The 25,324-nt window shown below is 45.1% G+C and overlaps 1 long non-coding RNA gene across 1 annotated transcript in view; it reads left to right on the top strand.

The window, feature by feature from the left end:
* The first annotated feature begins 2,306 nt into the window (after positions 1-2,306).
* The window catches only part of LOC138481128 (uncharacterized), a 1,231,087-nt gene continuing 1,208,069 nt past the window's right edge, over positions 2,307-25,324 (top strand). Inside the window, exon 1 of the long non-coding RNA XR_011274196.1 lies at positions 2,307-2,736. This is a non-coding gene — a long non-coding RNA (uncharacterized lncRNA). The remainder of the gene's footprint in view (positions 2,737-25,324) is intronic.

The raw sequence follows: 25,324 nt of genomic DNA, 5'->3' as shown, positions 1-25,324 counted from the left end.
ATACAGGCGGCAGGCAGTTTGGTGAGCGAAGCTGGATGGACGGCTTCAGGCAGGCCTAAATGGCAGCTCAGGGTCAGGAATCGTTGTCTCAGTACTCGTCAACGGTTCTGAAGTGTTGGTTGAGGTGTCTCAGCTGGCTTTAGCGACTGTGGTATAAGAACTTTCATCGGTGCAGTGGGTTGCAGCACGAGAGTCTTGTCTGGCTCGAATAAGTCCTTTATGACAGATGTCGGTAGATGCTTGTCGATGCACTCCTCCTTGCTTCTTTACTTGGCTCATATCGTCCTTTAAGGCGGATGGCCAAAAGATGAGGTGAATGTTGCAGGAGGCTGCTTTGTACTTGGTTTGGTTCAGAAACTCTCTGGCAATTCCTACCCAGGAAGCTTGCTTCAAGCATAGCAGGGCATGCTGTGTGCTGGAGGTGTACCAGTTCTGGAGCTGGTGGAGGGTCCTCTGGATTCAGTATCTCCCTCTGTTCCCTGGGAGATGTTTAGGTGAGGGATCTTATCTTGCTTCCCGCTTGGAGGTTCTGGCCTTCCTTCACTGGCAGAAGATGTAAGTCAGATTGTACCTTCAGCTAGGGTACATTGATGAGCTCTTCCTTCTGCTTCTGGTGCAGCCTTCAGATGATCTGCCAAAAGGGGGGCTGTGCCCTCTTTTAACACCAAATGGACCACAGGGATTGGTGGAGGCTAACCCTACCTTAATTAACCAATCCTGGGTCCCCACCAACAATCCCTTGTATGCATGAGGTCATAACCAGAGTACTTTGCAACAGAAAGGGTAAATGGGGTGAAAGCATGTAATACTAAGTCCCACCTATCTTCCTGTCTGTTGTGGATCAAAGGATCTCTCTGGTTAATGGATCTCTCCGCAGTTCCTGATTAAAGTGGCAGGTCTGCCCTGAAACTGCAGCTAGACCAGACTTCCTCTTTAAGTCAACCACATACTCCCAGACATGACATTTTACTGTCAATATATATTGAGGGCGGGTGCTGGCATAAAGTTGGCAGTTGCATACGAAAGGGTGTTATGGTTTCCTGTCTCCTTTGTTAGCTTCTGCAGCCAGGCCCCATGTTGGACTGTTATAATTAAACTCTGATTAGTATGTGAATGCTGCCAACCGCTAGAGGGTTCAACAAAAGGACAGGGCAGATCCATGGAGCCTGTTTTAGTTAATAAGGCTGGCCATGGCAAGGGGGAAGAGTTGCCTCTCCCCCTTATGGAGATGCATCGCTTATTCCATCTGTCAAATCCCAAATAAATATGACAGGGGGTACTGCATCTGTTTGCTGTGTCCACCCAGAGTACACGGGTCTATGTGTATGTTGTGTGGTGAGCATAGGAAAATGTGTGCGGATTTGTCTTACATATTTTCTCCAGAAGTTGATCTACCATCATTCTATTACATTTAAAATTTCAAAAAAATCCCTGGCAAGCGCACACCCAGGCGACTGCACACCCAGCGTGCGGATAGCCGAATTCCTCACAGGATGCTTCGACACCAGGGTTCTACAACCATGTTTGACTTCCCATATGTGTCTCCCAGGCCGGTAACGTGTGGTTGCACGTCCTGCAGGAGAGACTGAGAGCTAATTTGTCATTCTACTGGCAGTCTACTCTGTTTAGTATGCTCATCTTGTTCCTACTAAATGTTCCTAATTCTTCATCAAGCAGCGAGTTAGCATGCCTGGCCTTGTCCTTATCGCCAGTGCGTCGTCTGGGCATGCCAGAACACACAGGTGTGCGTGCGCACACACACACACACACACACACCACACACCACATACACCAGACACATCTACACAATCACTCTCTCGTAAATGCTTTCTGTTTTTGTTTAAACAACCAACACTACTGTCTGTACTTTTCAGTTCAGCCTGGAAAGGATCCACCTCGCATGGTTGACCTGTGTTGGCGTCAGCACAAGTTGTCCTAAGAGCATACAGGTGTGTGCATGACAGGTGAGTATTAAAATCCCCTATAGACACAAGCACCGAGAACCCCCAGAAAGAGAGGGCGCGCCGTGCAGGTGAAAGCTAACTTGAATCCTCACCCAAGGTCAGATCCGCGTTGCCTGACGCGGAATCCCATGGTTCCTCTGAAAGTAGGGGTTGCATTCCATGCCTTCACAATGTGCTCTCCTGTTCCATTCGCGTGTGTAACGTGAAGGTGAGCAGACCATCTATGTGAGTGAAGACGAATGGAGATAACGTTCCATGTGTTCCCTGAGGGAATCTGAAATGTCGGGTGCATTGCCAAGCAACATTTGTTGACTGCATTCATTCAAAAGGTGGCCAGTGAGGAGAAGCTGAAAGGACCGTTTTATTCCCTCCTCCCCCTGCACTCTCTCCTCTCCGTCTTTGCCTCCCTTCCTTCTCTCCCTTTTCGCCCCTTCCCTCCTTTCCGCCAGCTTACTCGCATGGAGCTGTCCGGCTGAACCCCCTCCTCCCCACCGCCCCATCCGTCACCTCGCTGCAGTATTGACAGCCACGGGGATGGTGCTGCCGAGTGAATCACGCAGATGGAGACACCAGAAGGAGACGCTTGCTCCCTGCCTGCCGGTCTCCGCAGCCTGCCTGCCACCTCCGAGCGCAAAACTTCCAAGGGCGGCCCCCTCCCACCCCGCAGCCACCGTCTGAGGGGACGGCCCCAGCTCACCGCCAGGCGCAGCCCCGGTGGAGACGGCGTTAATATTTAGAGGAAGGAGCCGGAGAGAACGGAACGAGGGCTTAGGTAAGAACTGCAAATCGCTCAATCGACCCGCCTGCCTTTCTCTTAACAGGTCTCCTCTGACTGGCAGGTGAGAGCAGCACATTGCGGACAGGGGCATTTACTGGGGGCAGAGTTTGGAAACATTGCACGGCAGACAGACAAGCGGAGGGGGGTTAGGGAGGGAGCACAGGCTCTCATTGACCGGCATCTGGGCTTTGGCGGCCAGTGTGTGGGGAGACAGCCGGCTTGCTGATGTTCGGCACTTCATTAAAAGGCAGCCACGATGTGTGTGTGTGTGCGTTTCCGCAGGCTGCACCTTTATTAAATGCACATAATTGGAGTCGCCGCGCTGCTGTGTCGGTGAGGGGGATGCGATTGTTTACAAGTGGGATCTCCATCCCTGCTGCTGTGTGCAGTCTTAGAAGATGTCCCTATATATGGTATAGCTGTGCGTTGCCGTCTAGGTCTGCATGCAGCGGTGATGCGTTATTGTGACTTTATGTGTGCGCTCTCCATAACACACAACGCCACTCCACACATCTGCCAACACCCGAACACAGGCGCATGTATACATAGCTGCTTTTTCCCCTTTGCTGCATCCCATGCGCTGACCTGGCTACATGTAGACCGTGCACGCATTACGCTGTCAGCCAGCGTCTGTGAAGCGTGGCCTTTGCCAGGACCATGCTGCCATGCCAAGCAGACAAGGCGTGTTGTCAGAAAATGGCAAGATCTGATATTACACGGACACTAGTCTGGCTAATTAAACTTCTAAACTGTGCAATTGCTCGGGCTGTGCACTGGGTGATCAAAGCACTGCACCCAGCACCTGCATACACAGCAGAAAGGAAGGCGAGGGGGCAAGCATGTAACTGGGCACCTCGTGTAGAAAGTAAGACAGCATTACTATCGGGAGACCCCTGAAGTACCCTGGTAGATGATCCAGGTAACCCAAACACCATTCAGAAGCATGTTATTGCGGAAACATGGCACATGCCACAGATCCTTGGACATGTACACATTACCCAAAGAACGCCATTATTCTGACTTTGAAGCACCACGCCCGACACCCCTCCCCCTAGAACCTCCACCACCCACAAGCACATAGACATATACAAGTGAAATACACACACAAGGCCCTCGTAATAAATGCATATGGATTACGTCACACGGCACGCATGCGTGACAGAGACTGACTTTCTTTGCACCCAAGAACAGGAATGACTGCACATTTGCAACCTTTCAATCTCACAATTACACAAATACTCTGACAGGTATACGCAGCATGCACGCACGATTACCAACTCCACTGTGCATCCTTACACACACGCACACACACACAGAAGCAACAAATGTAGAGGCGAGCGCTTTTAGCACCTAATAATAGACCCATGGACCACCACCAGCACCCGAACATGGACCTGGGCTGCAACATACCTACAGGCGCCCACAGAGCAACAATTGGCAACACTGGCAGGACTGCCAGGCCGCTACCAATAGTTAATGCTGAAACACATAAACAGGAACACAGAACGAGTGCAGCCTACCACATGCAGCGCGAGCGTGGCAGGTGCAGCTTTCCAATACCAGACACAGGCACGCCCACTGGCATGGATACAGATGGGAGCTGAAGCATCCAATCACAGAAGTCCACTAGAAGTGCCCTCAACTTGCACGACCATCACAATCTAGAGATACTGGATCTCTCTACACACATTAGCAGACACTCCCAACAATCAACTAGTGAAAAACCAACCAGCATAACTTATATGTAAACACACAAACCAAGTGCATGTTAATTATTACCCGCTAAACATAAGCACACCTACTTCTCTATGCAGCTCTTCCCCCTCAGTGCTTTGAAACATACAGTGCTATACAAGCAACCAACATAACACTATATTGGCTGCTTCCCTCTACTTATCCAAGTTCTTCTCTTCACACTTAGCGCTTTGAACTGGCCTGGCAGCATACGGTGCTATATAACCATCCAACATAACACTATATTGGCTGCTTCCCTCTTCTTCTCCACGTTCTTCTCTTCACACTTAGCGCTTTGAACTGGCATGACAGCATACAGCGCCATACAAGCAGCCAACCTAAGTTATCGGTTGTCTCCAATCTTCTGTTTATCCCTCCCTCTACTTTTCTTGTCGCGCTTTTCTTACTTTGCCGTTAGCGCTTTGGGATGCTAGGATGGCACTACATAAGGCACTACTTAAACACCCCAAAACGAGACATGCCATAAATTCCATACACCAATGAACACATGGAAATCGGTTAGACGATATAAAGTAGACGCTGCCAACACCATGTCCACAGATGCACTCCCAAGCCCATAGCCTCAACTATGAGCAACCTCCCTCCATCCTTTAAACGTGGGTGTTACTGCAACAACAAATAGCCATGTGAGCAATAAAAGACCGCTGCAGCGGCAGGCATACACACCACAGAACAAGACGAATCCTGACCCACGTCTGCATACTCATCCCGAGAAGATGGAGTGATGAGGCTCAAGCCCTGGTATCCAAACACCACCGCTGATGGATACAATCTATCAGCAAGAAGATGACAGACAGCCAGACAAACACACCCTGCTGCACGTAGGACCCGAATGAACTGCATGCAAACAACATGTAACTTCCAAAACGTGCATGCACAGAGAGGGAGAGGCAACTGTTGCTGCACAAGCAGTGACAGATTGCAAAGTATGAACACACTCTTACAAGTACACCATTGCAGATATGCACACACAGTGCACCGGCGACACATCGACCAGAAAGGGCCCTATGGCCTTATCACTAATAAATTTGCTGTATAGCCTGGAGACTCTGCTGCAATCCCACGTTCACCTGTGCCTCCGACCTCTTATCTGTTCAATTGCGAGTGCTTAGGCACGGGCTTACTGTCGATGCAAAAACGACACCTTACAGATACAAGCTGCAGAACCTATAGCACTCAAAAAGCAACAGGCAGCATCTTAAAATAAGACTCGAATAGTCTGTGACCAAAGGCAGTGGGCGGGACATCCTTCAGAAGAAGAGTGAGTGAGGACTTGGAGCCAGGTGTGCAACCCACACGCGTACAGGAACACCAGCACGGCCGCCAGCGACCAGCAGCAACGCAGACGAGTCCTACTCACACATTAATGCACGCAATCTCCCAGAGTCGAGCGACACGCAATTAAAACCCAAAGCTCCCTGCAGAGATAGGCCCAGCACCCACACACTGTCGCCTGCTAGCATGCAGCCTGCGCCACGCTCCCTGAACGAGGAGTTTCTCCCGGGCAGCACAGGGCGTATTTTCCAATTATCAAACAACCCTAGAATCGTTTGCCTACGAGAAGCGAAAAGAACGAAACGGATAGATAGATCAGACAAAAATAGTTGGTGTCATTCTAGAAACTTCATGGACTATTTACAGAGCATTTTAGGTGTAGGATTCTAGCACTATGCTTTATAAACTGCTTTGACCCTGGACGTCTGGTTAATTCAATATTTGAAGTTTCTATGCACTGATATCCATTTATTTATTTACTCATATACTGGAGGAACAGTGCTCCTTTGACCACAAAAGAACGTACAATAGATACGATATCAGATTTAACGGGAAGCAGTGAGCTTCTTGCAATGGGGTGAGTTTCAGGGACATTCGGACCTAGTTGTGGAGGGGTATAAGCAGAGGCGTAGGCAGGGTAGGGCCTGAAGGGCAAGGCCCACCCAAAATCTGTAAATGCCCATTCAGCAGCGCTGTGTGGGCATTTACAGATATTTTTGTCAGTGCAGTGGGTCCAACTACATTAGCTTCAGGCCCCATTTGCGAGACAATCCTGGCTACGCCTTTGGGTATAAGTGGACATACATAGATTAAGGACAACCAGCATTGGACATTTATAAGTGCAGGTAGGCAGTACGCCGCTTTGCTCAGGACATCCAGTGCAAGACTGGAGGCAGTAGAAGTGAGAGACAGAGGCAGGTTAGAGGCAAGGAAAACATGTTAGCTAGCAAGCAGATGAGAGGTACATTAAGAGGGGAACACAGAGGCGAGGAGGCTTGGTGGGGAACTTCTATTAGCTGTGCTTTGAGGAGGGGGTCCCAGGGAACACACATGGGTTCTTTGTCTTCCAACACTCTCATATTTTGCAAGTATCGATATTCCATATGTCCACTTTTCTTGGTCTATTACTATTTTCCGGAGCAACTGCGTTACGTTTGGAAACATTTTGTGCAGGGCACATTTCACCAACTGTATGTGGGAAGAGTAAACACATTCTTCTATGCACTAGTAACCCAACCATGTTCCACTGGCTGCCACGCCTGCTCTGTAATGGCTTCTGGTCAATGAGAAGTTCCAGTGCAGAAGTCCAGTCTTATGGCCCCATCGTGGACTGTTGTTTGGACTATGATCAATATTACAGGCCTCATTTGGGCAACTTGCATGGTTTACCTTCCTATGACTCGATATTCACTAGTGCATCATGTGGTGTTTGTTTATATGTTTGCCCCACTGAAAACTGTTTCAATTGGTTCTACCTACTGCATCTTGGGCTATGCACTGCATCTTAGGATATATACTGCATCTTGGGCTACATACTACATCTTGGGCTACATACTAGATCTTCGGCTGCATACTATGGCTTGGGGTACGCACTGCATCTTGGGTTTTGCACTTTATCTAGGGTTACACACTGCATCTTGGGCTAAATACTGCATCTTGGTGTGCATACTGCATCTTGAGCTACATAGTGCACCATGGGTTACATGGTGCATTTTGAGCTACATACTGCATCTTGGGCTATGTACTGCATCTTGCACTACACACTGCATCTTGCGCTACACACTGCATCTTGGGCTATGTACTGCAAAATGGGATATGTTATGCATCTTTGCCTACTGCATCTTCATCTATGTACTGCATCTTGATCTTTGTGCTGCATCTTGGATTAAATACTGCATCTCAAGATATGCACTGCATCTCGAGCTATGTACTGCATCTCGGACTACGTACTGCATCTCGGGCTATACACTGGATCTTGGGCTAGATGCTGCATCTGGGGCTATGTACTGGATTTTGGGCTATGTGCTGTGTGTTGGGCAATGTATGATATGATATTCTGTGGCATTTATAACGCGCCTGTACACAAGTGTTTCTAGGCGCGACAATATCGATCTTACTAGGCCTTGTGTCATTCAGAATGTGCAAATGCGGGTAAGAGGGAAGGGGAGATGTTCCAGGGGGGATGTGAAGGGTAAGTGCAGTTAACTCACAAGTGCCGCCAGCGGGTGGCTCATAAGTGCAGAGAGAAGGAACTGTAGGGTTGCAGACACAGACCCTTAAGTGCTGGGGAGCCCGGAGGCAGTGCAAGGGCAACTGAACATGCAGGAGCCTGGGCCTGAGTTCAGAGGGTGACCAGTGCAAGGAGCAGTCAGGTGTATCAGCAGGGGAGAGGAAGAGAGAACTCAGAAGCGAAAGTAAAGGTCTTGAGTTGCTTCCGGAACCAGAGGAGGCTCTGCTCAAGCTCGATAGAGGCCGGGAGGCTGTTACAGAGGGAGGCCCCAGCCGAGGAGATAGATCTGCCCCCAACTCTCTGCTTGGAGAAGCGTCTGACTCTCAGAAAGTTGGAGGTGGAGGAGCGCAGAGCTCAAGAAGGAAGATGTTTTGGAAGAGAAGGTTGGAGGTAGAGCGGTCCCAGGCCCCAGAAAGCCTTGTGGACAATAGAGAGGGTCTTGAAGTTAATCCTTGCAGTCACAGGGAGCCAGTAAAAAAATGTTCAGAGTTGGAGAGATACGATACCTGGGCTTGAGGCCAAAGACAAGTGTTGCAGTCCTGTTCTGGATAAATTGTAAAGTTCGAAGAGTAGAGGCAGGGAGATTTAGAAAGAGGCTGTTGTAATAGTCCAGCCTAGAGAGGACGAGAGCTCTAGAGACAAGGAGCTTCTGGGGGAAAGTGAGAAAAGGAAGAATACCACTGAGGAGGTGCAGCTGAGAGTTTGACTTCATAGAAATGTCCGAGATGTGAGGAGAGGAGAGGGTGGAGTTGAAGATGACAACAAGGTTCTTAGCCTCACAGGAAGGAGCAGGAAGAGGGCCTGGAGTGGGAAGCCAGAGAGAGAGAGGAAAGAAAGTAGGGGGTGTCCCAATGAGTATGATCTCAGTCTTACTGGCATTAAGGCAGAAATCATTGGCAGCACACCATTCCTGAATTGCGGCCAGACAGTCTGATATGAGAGAAGAAGCACAGGTGGCTAAGGTGAGCCTGAAAGAGAGCTGAGTGTCATCCACATAACATTGAACATTGGGGCAGAAAGTAGCAACGCGATGGGCAAGAGGTGCCAGATAGTTGTTGAAGAGCCAGTGGGAGAGGATAGACCCCTGGAGAACACCACAAGTAGAGAGAGAGAGAGAGAGAAATAGAAGAGAGGACAGACCCTAGTTGGACCTAATAGGGTTGGTCAGTGAGAAAGGAGGTCAACCAGGCCAGAGCCTGATCAGTAATACCAAGGTTGTCGCTGAGGCAATTGAGCAGTATGGCACGGTTGACCGTGTCAAAAGCAGAGGATAGATCTAGGAGAATAAGGACAGATCTATGTACTGGATTTTGTACTATGTACTGCATCGTGGGCTATGCAGTGGATCTTGGGCTAATTGCTCCATCATGGGCTATATACTGCATCGTTGGCTAGTGCTGCACCTTGGGCTATGTGCTGCATATTGGGCTATGTGCTGTATCTTGGGCTACGTGCTGCATCTCAGACTATGTACTGCACCTTGGGCTAAGAGTCCATCTTGCTATCTTGCCATGTCATTAATGCTCTTGTGGGTCAATACCGCTTTCACACAAATCTAGCTTGCACTTCCATGTTTGATCATTCAGCTCATCGCAGCATATCCTTGTCAATCTAATCTCTGTTGCCACACACTGCTTCATTTTATCCTCTAGCAATCCTGTCCAGGCCTACACTATTCCCAAACAATAAACAATCTCTTCCTTCTGGTATCAACAGTCACATGTGACATGTATGGATCATCTCCCATACAGTGACAGAGGCAGATCCTGGTACTGACAGGGGCCACACAATCCCCATGGGGCACTAGCCAATGTTACTTTACTACTTTGTGGGAAGTAGGTGGGGTTCATTAGAATCTCGAAGAAGCCATTTTTGCGTGGAAGGAGACCCTGCTGGTCCCCCCGCCCCCACCATCTCTGCCAATGTTCACACATTACCTGTAAACACAAAACCTACCCACGGCCTAACCACAAACACAGTCATGCACTGTGCTGAGTAAACATACACATCCGTTTATACCATGTTTGGAGTTATTGAAATCCCAGCTCACGTACCCACTGCAGTCCCGGCTCCAGGAAGTTTCATCTGGGTGGGCCTAATTTGTGATAAGGGGTGCCAAATCTTCATTGGGAGTGGGTGTAGGAGTACCCTAAACACATTGAGCCAGATTTCCCAGATCAGTGATAAAGCAACACATATTTTCCCAGCTCAACAGGTTTAGTCTGACCACTTTAAAAGGTGCAGAAGCCTGGATTCAAACCCAGGGAGTTAGGACCAGGGGTGAGACACTTACCCCTAAGACTACTTGAATGTCTGTTCAGGATGTTTGTAAGGTTTGCACTCAGTATCATGATTAAAGAAGGGCTTCATGGCCAAGATTGACAGAGGGCCCTGCATAGGCTGAGCATGAGTGTAGAGGTTAGGGTGGTAGTAGTTAATGGCTGTTACAAATGCAACAAATGTTCAATGTTTAAGTATTTTTCCTGACATGAAGTGATTTGCCCAGGATCATCGAATTTGTTCAAGTGGGAAATCTACTCTCTCATCCCATTTGCTCATCCCTTCCATAATCACATGCTCTCTAGTACCTCTTCCAATGGATTCTGCTCGCCTTTTCCATCTGCTCCATTGTTGCTGTCCATAAACTCCCAGAGTACTTTGATCTTCCATTCCCTACTCACTTCAGCTTCCATCCACCCACCCTTCTCCATAATAACAGCTATTGCCAAAGCATGTAAAATAAAAACTGTATGGTTAGACCCCTGAACAAGAGCCTGAGAGGTAAATCCCAATTAATTGTGCCCTAAGAACAAAATGTGTGTACATTTTTTCAACATAATGTTATAAATGAACTATAAAAACAGTACAGAGAGAAAGAGAAGCAAGCAAAATAGTGTGACGACATCAATATACCTATCTTCTCTTTCCTTCCCATCTGCTTTCCCTTTCTATTCTATTCACTGCTCCCTCACCTTTCACCCCAATCACCTTCCACCAGCTCCCCTAATCACCACTCCCAACTACCACCACTCCCACCTATCTTCACCATGCCTTCTTGTCCTGTCTGGGGAGAACAGAGGAAAACACCTTCTCTTCCTCTGTGAGGCCTGAGCGACGAGGCTCCAGTACTTATTAAATCCCAGATGGTATAGGCTCAAAAATGCCCCCTTGGACACTGTGGGTACTCCCAGCAGGCAATGGGGGAGGTATTTGTGATCCTGCCATCTTGTTGTGAAAGACAGACCCTCCTCCAGAATACTGAAGCATGGAATAGGACATGTTATCTCTTCCAAAATGATATTTTGAAGCACAAAATTATATTTTTTGTTGCATTTTTGCAGCACAATTTAATTGAGTTGAGGGTGTGAGGGAGTGCCAGCAGGCAGGTGAGAGATCCAAAGGGGAGCGGGATGCTGGATCAGGGGGCATATGGTGAAGGTTGAAGTGTTTCTGGCCTCCTGGTATTGCTCCAGGTGTGGCGTGGCAGAGAGGAGGCAGTCCTTATGCCGTACATAGTAATATGTAATTGTCCATGATGAGGTCTTGTTTGTCATGTTTGCTTTGATTTGCTGGTGAATGTCGCAATTTGGTTCAACAAATGCAGCATTATTTTTTCCAAGAAATATGAGTGTGTGTCTTCTTGGCAGACTCTGCCCCCTGCACTGCCCATCTATCAAACCATGAGTGAGGCTTTTTTAGAATAGGTTATATTAGGGGCACCTCATTTTGGCAGGCATGGCACAATGAGATTAAATGATTTACCCAGGATCATACACTTTGGTTAAGTGGCAAAGCCAGGATTTAGGCATAGTCTTAAAGTTGGGTACTTGACCACACATCTTCCCAGCTCAAGTTATTACAAATATGTGCAGATGTTTGGTTTTGCATACATTAAAAAAACACATTTTACGTATTATTTTAAAAATGCACAAGTGACATGATAAATCAACGTGACAGTGTATATATACACCACTGTATAAATGTGTTGCTGAAAAAGAGCAAGTGGGCTCATTTTGTTTTGAATCCTACATTTCATGGAGTGGACAACTCCTGTTGGCATGTTAGAAAAATGGCCCTCCATATGCAATTTTAATTTTTTCCACATAGCACTGGAAAAGTAAATAGTAAAACACAGGAAACATTGCCTTTGTTCTTCACATTTCCATTACATGTCTAGAAAAGTGTAACCCCCCGAAAATAATGATTTTGGGGAGCCATCTACAATGGAATCTGCCAGCTTTTACAAGGTGTAAAAGTCAGGTGGTTTTCACAGGAATCCATTGGTTTTCCACCAGCATAAAAATATATGCTGGTGGAAAATCAACTGGATTCGGCTGTGGGACCTTTAAGAACAGGCACACATGTAAAATCTGCTCTGCTCTCAAGCAAATAAAAAATGGCGGTAAATTATTTTTGGCCACTTTTTCCACTCTGCTTCACTTGGAAAAGTACCCACTATAAGTGTAGCTTTATTTTCCCTATCCTAATTGGAAGCTCACAATTTCCAGCATACAAATTAACGAGAACTTACAAAAAATCACATGAAAACCCTACAAGGTAATTTTTTCCAAAAAACCTGTTCTGTATACCACAATTTCAAATTACCCAACAATCACAGTTAAATAGCTTTTTAAAACCTTACATAATTTTAAGAAGAATTTACCACAACAATGTTCACTGCCAGTTGCCTTTTCTCATTCCAAATCACTTTCTGTTCTATATAATCTGCTCATGAGACACATTAAGTGATAAACCCTCCCTGGGAGGGACTGTGCCGCACTGACTGTCTTTCAGGGGAGAGAGGCCAAGCAGAGGGGTACGGGGGTGAAAGCATTTGTCCCTTGTCCGACTGTTGAATCTATCTCTGATTGGACATTGCAGGTAATATGTAAATACTGCTTTTTAGGCTTAAAGATGTACCCCTTTCATATTTTACCAGCAGCATTATAGGAAATGTTCTTTTCTTTTGTTATTTTCCAGGTACTCATGAATAATCTCCTGAAAGGAAAATGTTTATTGGGAGATAAAGAATAATCCTTATGTCCTGCTCCCCGCACCCATGTCACTGGTGGGATATCACAGTAAATAATGTCCATTTCTGGCACTGCCAAAACAGCCAGATCCCAGCACATATTGCCTTCTAAACATGACCCACAATAAACATGATCTATTCAGCTGGCATACAAAACTCTCTTAATAGTCAACAGTATGAGGTTATCAAGTCAGTTTGAATCATAAAAAGTTCTGGCAGGGCAGGCTAGGCTTGCACACACACAGATATGTTATATTATGGTTGAACCCCACTGGTAAGCGTTTATGTGAAGAAGATCTGAAACACGGCCATGCTTGTCATCCTAGCCTTGACATGTTCAGGTAGGGCCTTGTTGGGCTAACAGTGAGGTGCAGCTTGGTTACCTAGGTGTAACAAGCAAGGAACCCACATCTGGGCATATACACGTTCAATTGCTGAAACTAATAGGCCTTGGCAAAGGCAGGCATTACCACAAGTGTACCAACTGGCCATGAGTTGGTAATAGCTGGAAACTGGTGCTGGTACCTGGGCATATTATGCAATTGCCTGGCAAATAATACCTATACACAAGTTAAAAGTGTAGGCTTTGCAATAGCTTGTTTTAGAGAGGACTGCAGGGCAAGGAACACATGCACGTTGCACACACATTGCTTATAAATGAACAGGCTAAAGACAGACATTGTTAGGAGATTTTGATTGCACCAGCAGCTCCTTTATAGAGGCATCTAAGTCATCAAACACTCTGAGGAATGCATAGATATAAGACTAGCAAGACATATACAGCACACATGTTGGTGTTGGATTGCGAAAGAGCTTGCTCGAAGAGTTCCCAGGAGGGTATGCTTCCTTGGGGAGGGCCAGGTAATTAGTCTGAATGCTATAGGGATAAACATGGCAATGGGTAGTCAATGAGTTTGTAAATCACCAAACACACCTATAAATTGTGTGTCCCACATCACATCCCATCTCCATCCTATCTGTGCTACAATGCAAGAGTTCTGGCTTACACCTAACGACCAAAACTAAAGAAAATATGGATGTAAGTATCTGAATCAATCGTAACTACCAGCATTGCTTTGGTCAGCCTCGCAGGCCATTGTTTGAAAATCAACCTTAGCCCTGCCACAACTGTGAGCAGCACTGCCTACACTGCCAGTCCACACGCCCTAACGATACCTTTGGTTTCTTGTGTTTCAGTGCAGAGGGGATATGGCCTAGCAACTGAGATTGAACTGCACCAAGCGGTAGCAGAAGCAAGACTTATTTGTTAATGACTTGTTCTTGTCTGTAACAGCACTGACATACCAAAGGATTATGGCATAGAAGGATGCCCAAAGCAATGATAGTGGTAATGTTGATTCAAAACCTTGCTTCTATCACCTTTTGGTTTTATTACACTCTCCCCTCCAGAATGACATATTTCTTATTACCAACTTTATTTTTTCACATACACCCAATTAGTAAATTCAGCAGAATATACACCTTGAATGTCATTTGTAAGGACTGTCAGTCAGTGGATGCTCCTGCTGCAGAAATCTGTGTGCAAGTAACATCAGCAGCCATTTATTGCTTGAAATAGTTAACCATTTTATTAAGCATGATGGGAATAATGGTTCTATTCCCACAAAAAAACATACTTTAAAATACAGAAATCAACTTGCGATTTTAGGATTGAAAAATAGCTACCTTGTAACTGAGATGTTGGAAATGTAGGTTAGATGAACTGTGCAGTTAAAACACAGGGGGCCTCATTCCGAGTATGGCGTTAAGGGATAGCGGCCACCGCTAACGAGAGCGGTGGCGGTAATCCCTTACCGCCATACTCCGAGTTCCCTTAGCGCCATGGTGCTTTTAACACCTGCTTTTAGCAGGCGTTAAATACCATGGCGCTAAGGGACCTTGATGTTAATTACGCCACCGTAATTTACGGTGGCGTAATTGACGCCTTCCCCACTCCCATTATGCCCTATGGGGCGAGAATGGGAATGGGGAAGGGTAAATGGGGATTGGGGAATTACCGCCCCGCCAACCTTGGAATGGGGCGGTAATTCCGCCAACCACCAAGGCGCTGCCGGTCCGGGTACGGCGTCAACCAAGGCGTTAATAGCGCCATTGGTTAGCGCCGTACTCGGAATGAGGCCCAGGATCTTGCTAGATATATTTTAGGCAGCCTTCTGGAGCAAGTGTGCTACCACTGGTGTGAAATGCTTTTGTGCTCATTTGTGCTGTCATGGCTGTGGAGCATAAATCATTGTCCAGGGCAAGCAATCACATTTTGTCCGGGCCGCCTGCAGTACAGTCCCTCAGAAGTTGCTGCTACATGTTTAGAGCAAACTACCCTTGCCTGCCCTGACTACCCCCCACCCCCCTAACCATCCCAGTTTAGCACCACTGGAAAGGGCTCCTTTCTAGGGTGAGGGCCTGCGGGTAGTCTTGTGGGGGGGCTGCCCCCATGGCCTCCTGGGCCTGACCCACTGTACCTTGATAACATTAGGCACCCTTTATTGATATGATTAAAATTGAGTAGAGGGATCCCCACATGGTCCTTCGTCACTCCACACACACCCAGACCCAAGGCGGCCAGTAGGACCAGAGTGCAAGGCTCCACAATGTTTGCTACACCGATTATAAAAACGGCGGAAGTGATTGAAAGAGCAGATAATACATATCCTCATGTGCCTGTAAGCAAAATCAATACCTACATAATGGCACCATAGTTTCTGTGCTCAGATGTTTCCATTGCCATCCTATTTACCATCTTTTATCATATCCAAGCAGCCTGCCAAATTCTAACCCTACCTTATGCATACATTTAATACGTCACCTGCCAGGGCGCACAATCAGGCGATGTGCACCTGAGCGGTGACACCCTTGTTTTATTTACGTGGACTCGCCTTGGCTCCTCCCTTTTATATGTGTGGAGGCATGTCAGAGGTGGGGGGTGCACGCTCTTCATGTGACTCCTTTATTGAGGGTCAGCCACTTCACTCTGCCACTTTTGACGCTAGAATGGCATGCTCCCACATCTCCCATCGCAACTCGGTCTTCCCACATGTATGTCGCGTGATTGGGTAGTGGACATCCTTAGGTTGTCACTGCTAAGGCTTGTGTGCTCTGTTAGGACACTGCCTCTGGAAAATGCACCACCCGGAATATGCTCTTCTCTCAAACCCATCTCATGCTCACCGAATCACACACTCTTTAATTCGCATCATTTACTTTCTTGTTGAAACACAGATGGGTTGCATAGCGCCTCAACTTTTCAAGATGGGCCATCCTTTTATCCTGAACCCTTATATTTCAAAATATACATACAACCCTTTGCAGGAGTGAATGCCCAGGAACATGTCCTCTAAATAAAGTACCCCTAGGTTGCAATGTCGCCATTGGCCCAAAAAGGTATCCTTTGACCAAACTTGAAACACTTAATTCCCTGAACATGTAGCTAAACGAACTGAATGCTTTTGTTTGTTTATAAGGAATTGTTCATTTCAAATCCTTCAGCTATGGTCATTGTTAAATATTATAACGGCATCTGATCCACCTACTGCGACAATAGTGCCCACTGTTAATACATGCCCTCTGCTACCATTACTGTTCATTACTTGCTGGTAAGGTGCTAATTAACAGGCAAACACTAGAACGCTGTGCACAAACCAGCGACTGCCTGTGGCAAGAGAAGTTCTACAGGCTAGCTGATGAATTGATTGGTGATGGGCCAATCTAATGCGAATTATAACATACATTTGCATGAGCATGGTCCATGAAGCATGTAAAACCGCAGTAAAATATTATTCATGTAGTAGTGCATTCTTATGAAGTTGGCAGCAATGTTACCGGCAATAGCTACTAGTACCATGTGTGCATTTAATACACTGAAATCCACCAACTGCATTTAGTTATTCGGGGTGCTAATATAGTGCAAGCATGGCCTCAATAGATTGTATGGACGGATTACAGATGTATGCATTGATGTTTATATAGTTGAGGGGGTGGAGGTGATTATGATATGCGATCACAAGTATTGGGGCGGGGATATCATGAGTAGGCCAAAGAGTGCTGCAGTATTGCTGGGGTATTTGAAATGGTGAGTGCTAATCTCTTTCATGAAGTCTAAAGTGGGGGCAGAGAGTCTTAAATACTCTGGGAGCGGTTCCAAATAGTGAGGCACAGTAGGAGAAAGTCGGCTTAATTTTCCTTTCCTTATACTTTTTTAGGATCTCCAATCTCCCGATTCTCATAGTAACTCTGCTTCCTCATAACACGTCCTGGAGATTATGGACAGAGCAGGCAGTTGCAACGACCTCACAGTAGGTGTAATGCAAACACAACATGTGTTTCAACATAGTAAACTGCTTAAGTCCAGGGGACAAACTGACTACATTTTAGATAGATGTGGATTCCTGGGTAAACATAGACCATCCTTCAGGTGAAGGCTTGTGAGAGTAGTTGTGGGACTGTTATGCCATTTATTGTGAGGGGTGCAGGTTAGAGTTCATCAACACGAGGTCACTTTCTGGCAAGCCATTTGCTGATGTGAAACTGTTGTGTTGACTGGAAGTACTATGGGAGAGACACACTTTGAGGCTTGAGGGGCTAGGCTATTTCAAGAGTCTGCATCATGAGGCTCTCCAGATGTTTTGGACTACAACGCTCTTGATCCCTCACCATTAGCTAAGATGGCTATGACTCATGGTTATAGTAGTGCAAAACATCTAATGAGCCAAAGGTTTCAGGCCCCCTGGCTACTTGTTTTGAAAAGGATGCAGTGGGCAGTAGAGGGCCAGGAGAAGAATTAGGGATTGGGGGTTCATGGTCATTTGCAAAGCTCTAGTTAAGGGTCAGAAGTGAGCTGTGTTGACGTTCCAGATGATAAGGGTATTGTCATTGGATCAGTGGTGGATTGTTTGGACATGCCTTTGGTGAATGGTAGCTGTTGAGAGATGAGTTTACTGAATGATGTTCCTTGTCCTGCTTATCAAATTGGCTGGTAGACAAAGCAGTTATGCTCTATGATCCTCATGAAAAATGTGAAATGTCATAGTGCACAAAAGGGTGGCTGCATAAAGGTGAAATTATTTGTTTGTTATAGATCTTCTACCTATTTTAAATGTACTATGTTCTACATGGTGACTGCTTCCCCGTACCACTATTTTCTCCAATTTATGATCAAGGTTACGACCTTATCTATAATGATGCAACATTTTTCTAAATAGTACTTCTGCTCCCACACTATACTTCTCCTATGGTGAGCCCTGCCCAGCACCCCTCTGCAATTCCATTGTGAACTGAGCAGTGGATGTGCTGCAGAAGGTATGCGCTTTTGAGTGCTTATATAGGGCGTCAGTGTACGCCCTAGAGAAGTGGTCTCATTGTTCAAGAAGCAGATTATATGCATCCTAACTTGCTGGGGCAGTTAGGTCCTGTCCACCACCCAAACTCCACTCCCAGGGAAACACAGGCAGAACTTTATGTTTTCCCTGGCACTCTGGGTCCCCAGCGGGCACTCAAAATGTCACATTGTTTTGGGGCAAGTCATCTTCATTTATCTTGTTTATTTGGTACGAATTCCAATTCTCCTTCACAAATGTATGCGTGGATCTTTTGGCAGAAAAGAGTATTTCGGACCCAACACACGTGGCCAATGCATTTCAGACCCACTGAAGATGGTACCAGCACGATACATTTGATGATTATTTGAATTTCTGATTTACTTTGTTCATATGTGCATTTAAAACATAATAATGTGACATTTCTTACTAGGGGCAGCCATTACTGGCGTCAGTTGTTTCAGCCCTTTTTGTGTGAAGACTGCATATTGGCCTAGATAGGAAACTAGACAAAAACGCTGTCGATATTCTTAAACGACATCGTCACTGAAACACGTTTTCATGTGCCACTGTGATGGCCCTCTGAGCTGACATCAGATTAGCAGATGGTACTATCAGCTAGGGGGACGATTCACTTTGTTCATATGTACATTTAAAAAATGTAATGTATCACTGGCTAGTTGTTTCAGGCAACTTGTGTATTCTGACACCACCAATGTGCATGGATGGCTTTCTAGCTAGCCCCATGATATAACTGTATGAACTTTTTTCTGATATATTTCTAAAGAGCTGGCGTCCACTCACATCTTCCTTCTCTCAAGCTGCACTCTGTATACCCGTCAGCCTAGTGAAATCTCTCACCATTGAAGTTCAAGCCAATGGCTATTAGCATTTCAGCTGCTCTTGTTCTCTCACTCCAATGGCTGCTGTGAAACTGAAAGTGGCCGCTGCCAAACACACCTGTTTAGGCTCATTTTCTTGCATGTAAATATTCCCAGTCAGGGTTCCCTGTCAGCTGCGTATCTATGGCCCTTGGCACTGGTTACGATGCTACGTGGTGAAATTGCCTTTTCATTTAAATTAATGACACATATTAACTTGCTTAGTGAGTGTGCAGTACACCCCAGTTCCCAATACATTTAAGCTAGCTATGTCATCCTTCTAGTGCTATCACGCCCGTGCTTCCTTTAGCAAGGCAGTTTCAGGGTTTGTGGTCGGTTCCACTTGCATGCACACATGCTTGAAATTTTGGTCCTTGTATTTGCAGTGTTAGGTTTTTGTGAACCAACACTCCCCACTTACCTCTATGTATAGTAGTTTAACCTCAGCAGGGTGGGGAATAAATATACTGAAGTGCAGCATTTCCCAGTAGGTAGAGTGCTCCCTACCTGCTGCCACCCAGGAGCCTGGCTCTCCAGAGAAACAGGTAGCCTGGTGAACAGCGGACACACTCAGGAAGCCAGCTTCTGGTGTTGTGGCATGTACCGCTTGCATGAGTGCTTGGAATTCTAGTGGCTGTAGTTGCAGTGCTAGATTGTTGTGAACCATTACTCCCCAACTACATCTAATAGCTTAACCTCAGTGGAGATGGGGAGGAGATTGCCAACACTGCAGCATCTTGTTGTGGGGGAGGGTAGCCCTGTGCTACCCATTGGGTATTCTGGTTCTCCAGAAAAATAATGAAGCTTGGTGTGTGAAGGGTCACATTATAACTCCTGGCTGAGTGTACCTTGCAACTCTGAAATGTTCTCTTTCATGCCATTTCGAGCTTCATGCTCTCTTCAGCAAGGCAGTTTCAGGTTTTTGGACTGAAGAACTTACATGAGTGCTTGGAGTTCTGGTCTTTGTAGTTGCAGTTTTAGGATTTTGAGATCCAAAACCCTCACATTGCTTCTGCTCATTTACCCTCAATGGGGAGATGCAGGGAATAGACAGCAGATCAGCATTCCTCTCGGGAGTGGAGTAGCCCCAAGGCTGCCATTCAGCAGTCCTATTCTCCAGAGAAAAATGTTGCTTGATAAGTGATAGGAAGAATCAAATTCCCATCTGCATATCCATTCACCTCTGGGATGCTCACCCTAACACTTTCCAGCCATGTGCTCTCTGTGCAGAACAGTTTGAGGTGTTGTGGTCTGTTAAACCTGCATGCGTGCATGGAATTGTGGTGCTCCTCAAAGAAGGACCTGATCACACTGAACTATTCACCATCTATATATTTCTTCATCTAGACCTAACTCTTAAAAAAATAAAATCTTACTGGGACATTCCATCCACAGTATTTAGAGGGCTACATTTATTCTGCCATAAATAGGTTTCATCTTGTGTGGACAATGTTGAATTTGTTACACTGTTGAATTCAGCAAAGTCTTCAGAATGAGGATCGTGTTGCTCCAGTTCTGACGGAAATTGTGGTATGTCTTTGGTCAAAACGTCTGTATGGGTCCCATCAGTTCACACAGATCTGCCATTTTCAAACGTATTTTAAAAACGTTTGTGCTCAAAACAAACATGCACTGTATCCAGTTATTTGTGATGGGCGAACACATACGCCAAATTCTAAATGTGCTCACCACTCCTTTTGTTCAAGTACAGGACATATTTTTCTTGAGTATCTTATTTGATAGAATGTACCCATTAAGCCTCGTGGTCTATATGTCCAAAGGTTATCTAATTTGGTGCCATGTAATGTCATTACTCTTGGACAGCTAACGCTAGGTAAGACAAATAGAAGAATAAGTGATTTGCTTAAATCCAGACTCTGGCTACCATTTGTGAAATGAGAAAGGAATTATACTGCATTTGTATTTAAAACCTTAAACCAGTGGTTGCACAAAGATTATCTAGTTGATGAGATTGGGACATCCTTATATGCTTACTCTTGTCAGTGTTCTCCCTGCCGATTTTAGCAATCACAGCATTCAAGAATGTTTCTTTTAATTAATAAAGGCCAAGGGGTGAATCGTAATGTTTGGAAAGTGTCAGCCAGCCTGTTAGATATATTTCCTGGAGAAGTTACACCTAATTCTGTGGTATTTTATTATGGTGGTAAAGAGTGGTATTTTATTGTAGTGTAGTACCTCTTGTGGCAATTCGTTGGTATATTCTCTTTTGCAGTGATAAGACTCTCCTCAGAATATAGCCTAACAACTGTTTTTATTACCAGGGTCACTCTCTGCACAAGGTACTGGACTTGGTACACTCAGTGGAGAAACAGTAATTATTATTTCTACCTCACAGCATTGCATGTACAATGCTGCTGTATACCCTTATGACCGACATGTAAAATATTTAGATCATAACATAAACAAACAATTGTATATACACACAAGTCTGGCACTCCTAAAACTCAGTTATAAAAAAAAGCTATCTATTTCAGATTTTACCATTTGAGGCAATATGAATTACCGGCTGTGGTAAAACAAACCTGTCGCCTGCTGGACCTCAGTCTATGTGCTAATAAAAATGCAATCACATAATAAGAGCCCAACCAGTTTGTTTTCAAGCCTTACGGTTTTTATCAAATGTTAAATTCAAAACTGTTCAGACAATTTGCATTATGCGATACAAGTTACTTGGACATGAGAATACTAAGTGCCTTTCATTAGAGTGTTCGCACACATTAACAGAACCCGCTATGCAGAATCTTACCTTGTACATGAGAAAACTGGCACAAAATGCACTTTGAGAGAGAAAAATGATAAAATTGCAACTACTTTCGTCACATTTACCATCAAAATATTACACATGAGATGATCTATTTAACTGCCTAACTGCCTGCCAGGCACACCTTTTGGACCTCAAATTTAACTGTAGGTTACCTAGATCTGATGGTGATACTCCTTTCCCAATTTGGCAGGTAACCCGGGCTCGCACAGATAAGCCCAGTAAACAGCTCTCAGCTTGGGAGTCTATCAGCCTGCCAGCTTGCTGCAAATCACTGTCCCGCTCAGCCCAGAATTTGGAAAGGTCACTGAATGTATCTCTCATGATGTTCCTGAAGGTCTGCCTCCCTACACCCACTCACAGCCCTTTTTATGACCTCTCACTGCCACTGAAAAGAAAATACCTCCCATCTAAACCATACTACTGGAGTCCACGTGATCCTACTGTCAGAAAGCAATAAGATACATCTCTTCCTGTGATTTTCTTGTGCACACAATGGCTTGTCTTTTGCAAAACATAACTTCATATTTCATATTCGCAAAAGCCACACAGCTCCTAACTGCGCATATAAACCTCATTGCAGAATAGCATTTTCCAAAATCATTTTCATATTATTGCCATCTGGACCAATTTGCACTAATCTATATTAATGACATGTTACAGGTTACTGGGAATGAGTTGGCATGTTCATTTATATTAGCATTTAGGTTTAGTGCATCCTGAAATAATAAACACTTTAAAGCATGCTTTCTGTTTCAGGACTCTGTGCATTTCCCATCTAATGCACGCGCCGGTTGCATTTACCACCTATGCCTCGCATATGTTTATATTTTTGTACTTCTGTTTAAAGCCCACACTAACACTACATGTCTATACTAAGATAAGAAACCCCTGTAACTTACAGCCCCCCAGCTATTCAGAGCCCCCAGCTATTCAGAGCCCCCATCAACTCCTACAAGCCCAGTGAAATGGCCTGTGAGAGAGAGCTGAGGGTCCTTATCGTGGGCTAAAATCCATGAGGGCATACCTCCATTATCATCTCAACATAACATCCAGGAAGCTATGGGTATCTTGTTGGGGAGGAGCATAGACAGGCAGCAGGGAGCCCACAACATGCTGTTTGCACTAAATATAGATAACTACAAATAAGTTGGCCACCATGGAAATTGGGAAGGGATATCTAGGTGGAGCCCCTTTTCAATTTACATTGTGGCCAACCCAAAAAGAGAAGACCATTATTCAGCAGTGGAGGGTGGATATCCAGTGGCATATTTTGGATCAGGTAACTGACCATTTTCAGTTTAGTTTACTGGGTGTTGTAGAGGAAAGGGGAGCATTGAAGGATTAGGGGGAGGAGTGAGTGTGTAGAGTGCAGTGCAATTGGAGTGACCATAAGGGCACCTGGATTGTTGGCCATGCTACTAGCAATCTGATAGGCAGCTCACACCTGGCATTGTGCTAATTTAATTTTAAATACACAGGACACACTCTTGTGCATGAGGGAATTCTACAAGACACATTTTGTGTGAAGTCTGCTAAATTCTTTCCAGGAATGGACTCACTCTCATTTCGAAGCCTAACAGTTTTAATGTGTTTGCACATTTATAAGATGATTTTAGTGAATTGCTGGGGATAACTTCTTTTAACATTAATCAGTAATACAGGTATTAGTATGAAAGATTTGAATTCATTGAGATGTTTAACTTTCAAAACAAATATTTTGGTCATAGCTATGTTGACCTAAGACTTTGGAACATGTTGATTGGAAAATCCTCACTAAAAAGCAAGACTTAAACAGGGCCTAAGATATACTCAAAGTTGCTGTGGATTTCCATTAAAAACACAAAATGCTGTGCATCTTTGACACTCTTGAATTGATTAATAGCTGTAATGACTTATTGAGCTACAATAACTTCTCCCATCTATTGGATAACAATGACAGAAAATGATAGCATGAAAATGAAGTAAGAAATAAAACAGATAGGGGTCTCTGTAATGATAACCTGACTTCCAGGGAAGTAAAACATGGTCCATAATTCTAATGGAGAGTATGTGTAATCTCTAAAATGTCAGATCTGTCACAACCCAAGCAGTCTTGGATATTCCACAGAGAGTGGAAGCAGAGTGATTTAATGGAATGTTTCTTCACAAAGTTTACAAAGCAATCTGATGACACTCTAAGGGACTAAGGCATTCTCCTGAAGGGTGAGGGACTGTCCTGATCACACTAGATAAAGAAAGCTTAAAAAGTACAATTAAATGATAAGAGTGGGCATGTGTGCCCAGACCTATGCCATAAAATAATGGCACAACCAAAAAAAACAACTCATGACAATGGAAAGAAGAGACCAGTGTGAGGATTCTGTTCTGTCTGTGGTAGCTATCTAGGCCAAAGGTAATCCAGGATGGGAGGATGTATATGTCCAGATAGGCTTTCGACTCGATGTCAAGAAAGATTCTGTGGAAAAAGCTAACAGCATGGAATTGTCCCAAGGAAATCCTGGAGCTGATAAACTATTATATTCAAACACCTCAATAACGGTCAGACTCTCAAAAGACGGGATCACCACTCCTCCCATCAAGACTGTGAATGGTTTAAAGCAAGGCTGCCCCTTGGCGGCCACCCTCTATAACCTGTATACTGCCGATGCAGAAGACTATCTAAAAAACACAGCGTTAAACCCTCCGAAAATTAACTCCATTGCAGTCCCAGTTATGATGTATGCTGACGATATCATCTTGTTAGACAAAACAACATCCGGAATACAGATAAGTCTCCAACGGTTAGGGGACTATATGAAGGAAAACTAACTTTGTGTTAATTCCACCAAAACGAAAGTCATGTCCCCAGTCAAACAAGCTTTCAAGACACCAAAGCCACTGAATCTGTTAATAGATGGGAATCGCCTAGATGAAGTGGTAACATTTAAATATCTAGGCATCACAATAAACCAGTCAAAGAGTGAAAAACAATGGATTTTTAACCTACTAGGCAAAATGTAAGCCTTAACAAGACAAGGTTGTGTGCTTCACCGCAAATTCGGCAAATTCTCATTCAAGCCAATACTCTATTGACAGAAGGTGGTTCCCGCAATAACATATGGACCAAGGCAATGCTCCATCTACAACCCTCCAGCTGGACAAGACTAGAACCCCTATTCTAGTGCAAGATCCTGAGACTACCTCCCTCCTTTCCTATGGTTAGAATATGTCATGAACTAGCCATAGAGTCAATGATGTCCATAGTCAAATGGAAACAACTAGACACTCTGCGCAAACTGAAGACTGACGAGAAAA

The sequence above is a fragment of the Ambystoma mexicanum genome, chromosome 5p (genome assembly GCF_040938575.1).
Source record: "Ambystoma mexicanum isolate Mex_15411 chromosome 5p, UKY_AmexF1_1, whole genome shotgun sequence".
Classification (NCBI taxonomy): domain Eukaryota; kingdom Metazoa; phylum Chordata; class Amphibia; order Caudata; family Ambystomatidae; genus Ambystoma; species Ambystoma mexicanum.
The sequence above is the reverse complement of the archived record's forward strand: the minus strand, read 5'-3'. Positions and strand labels throughout refer to the sequence as shown.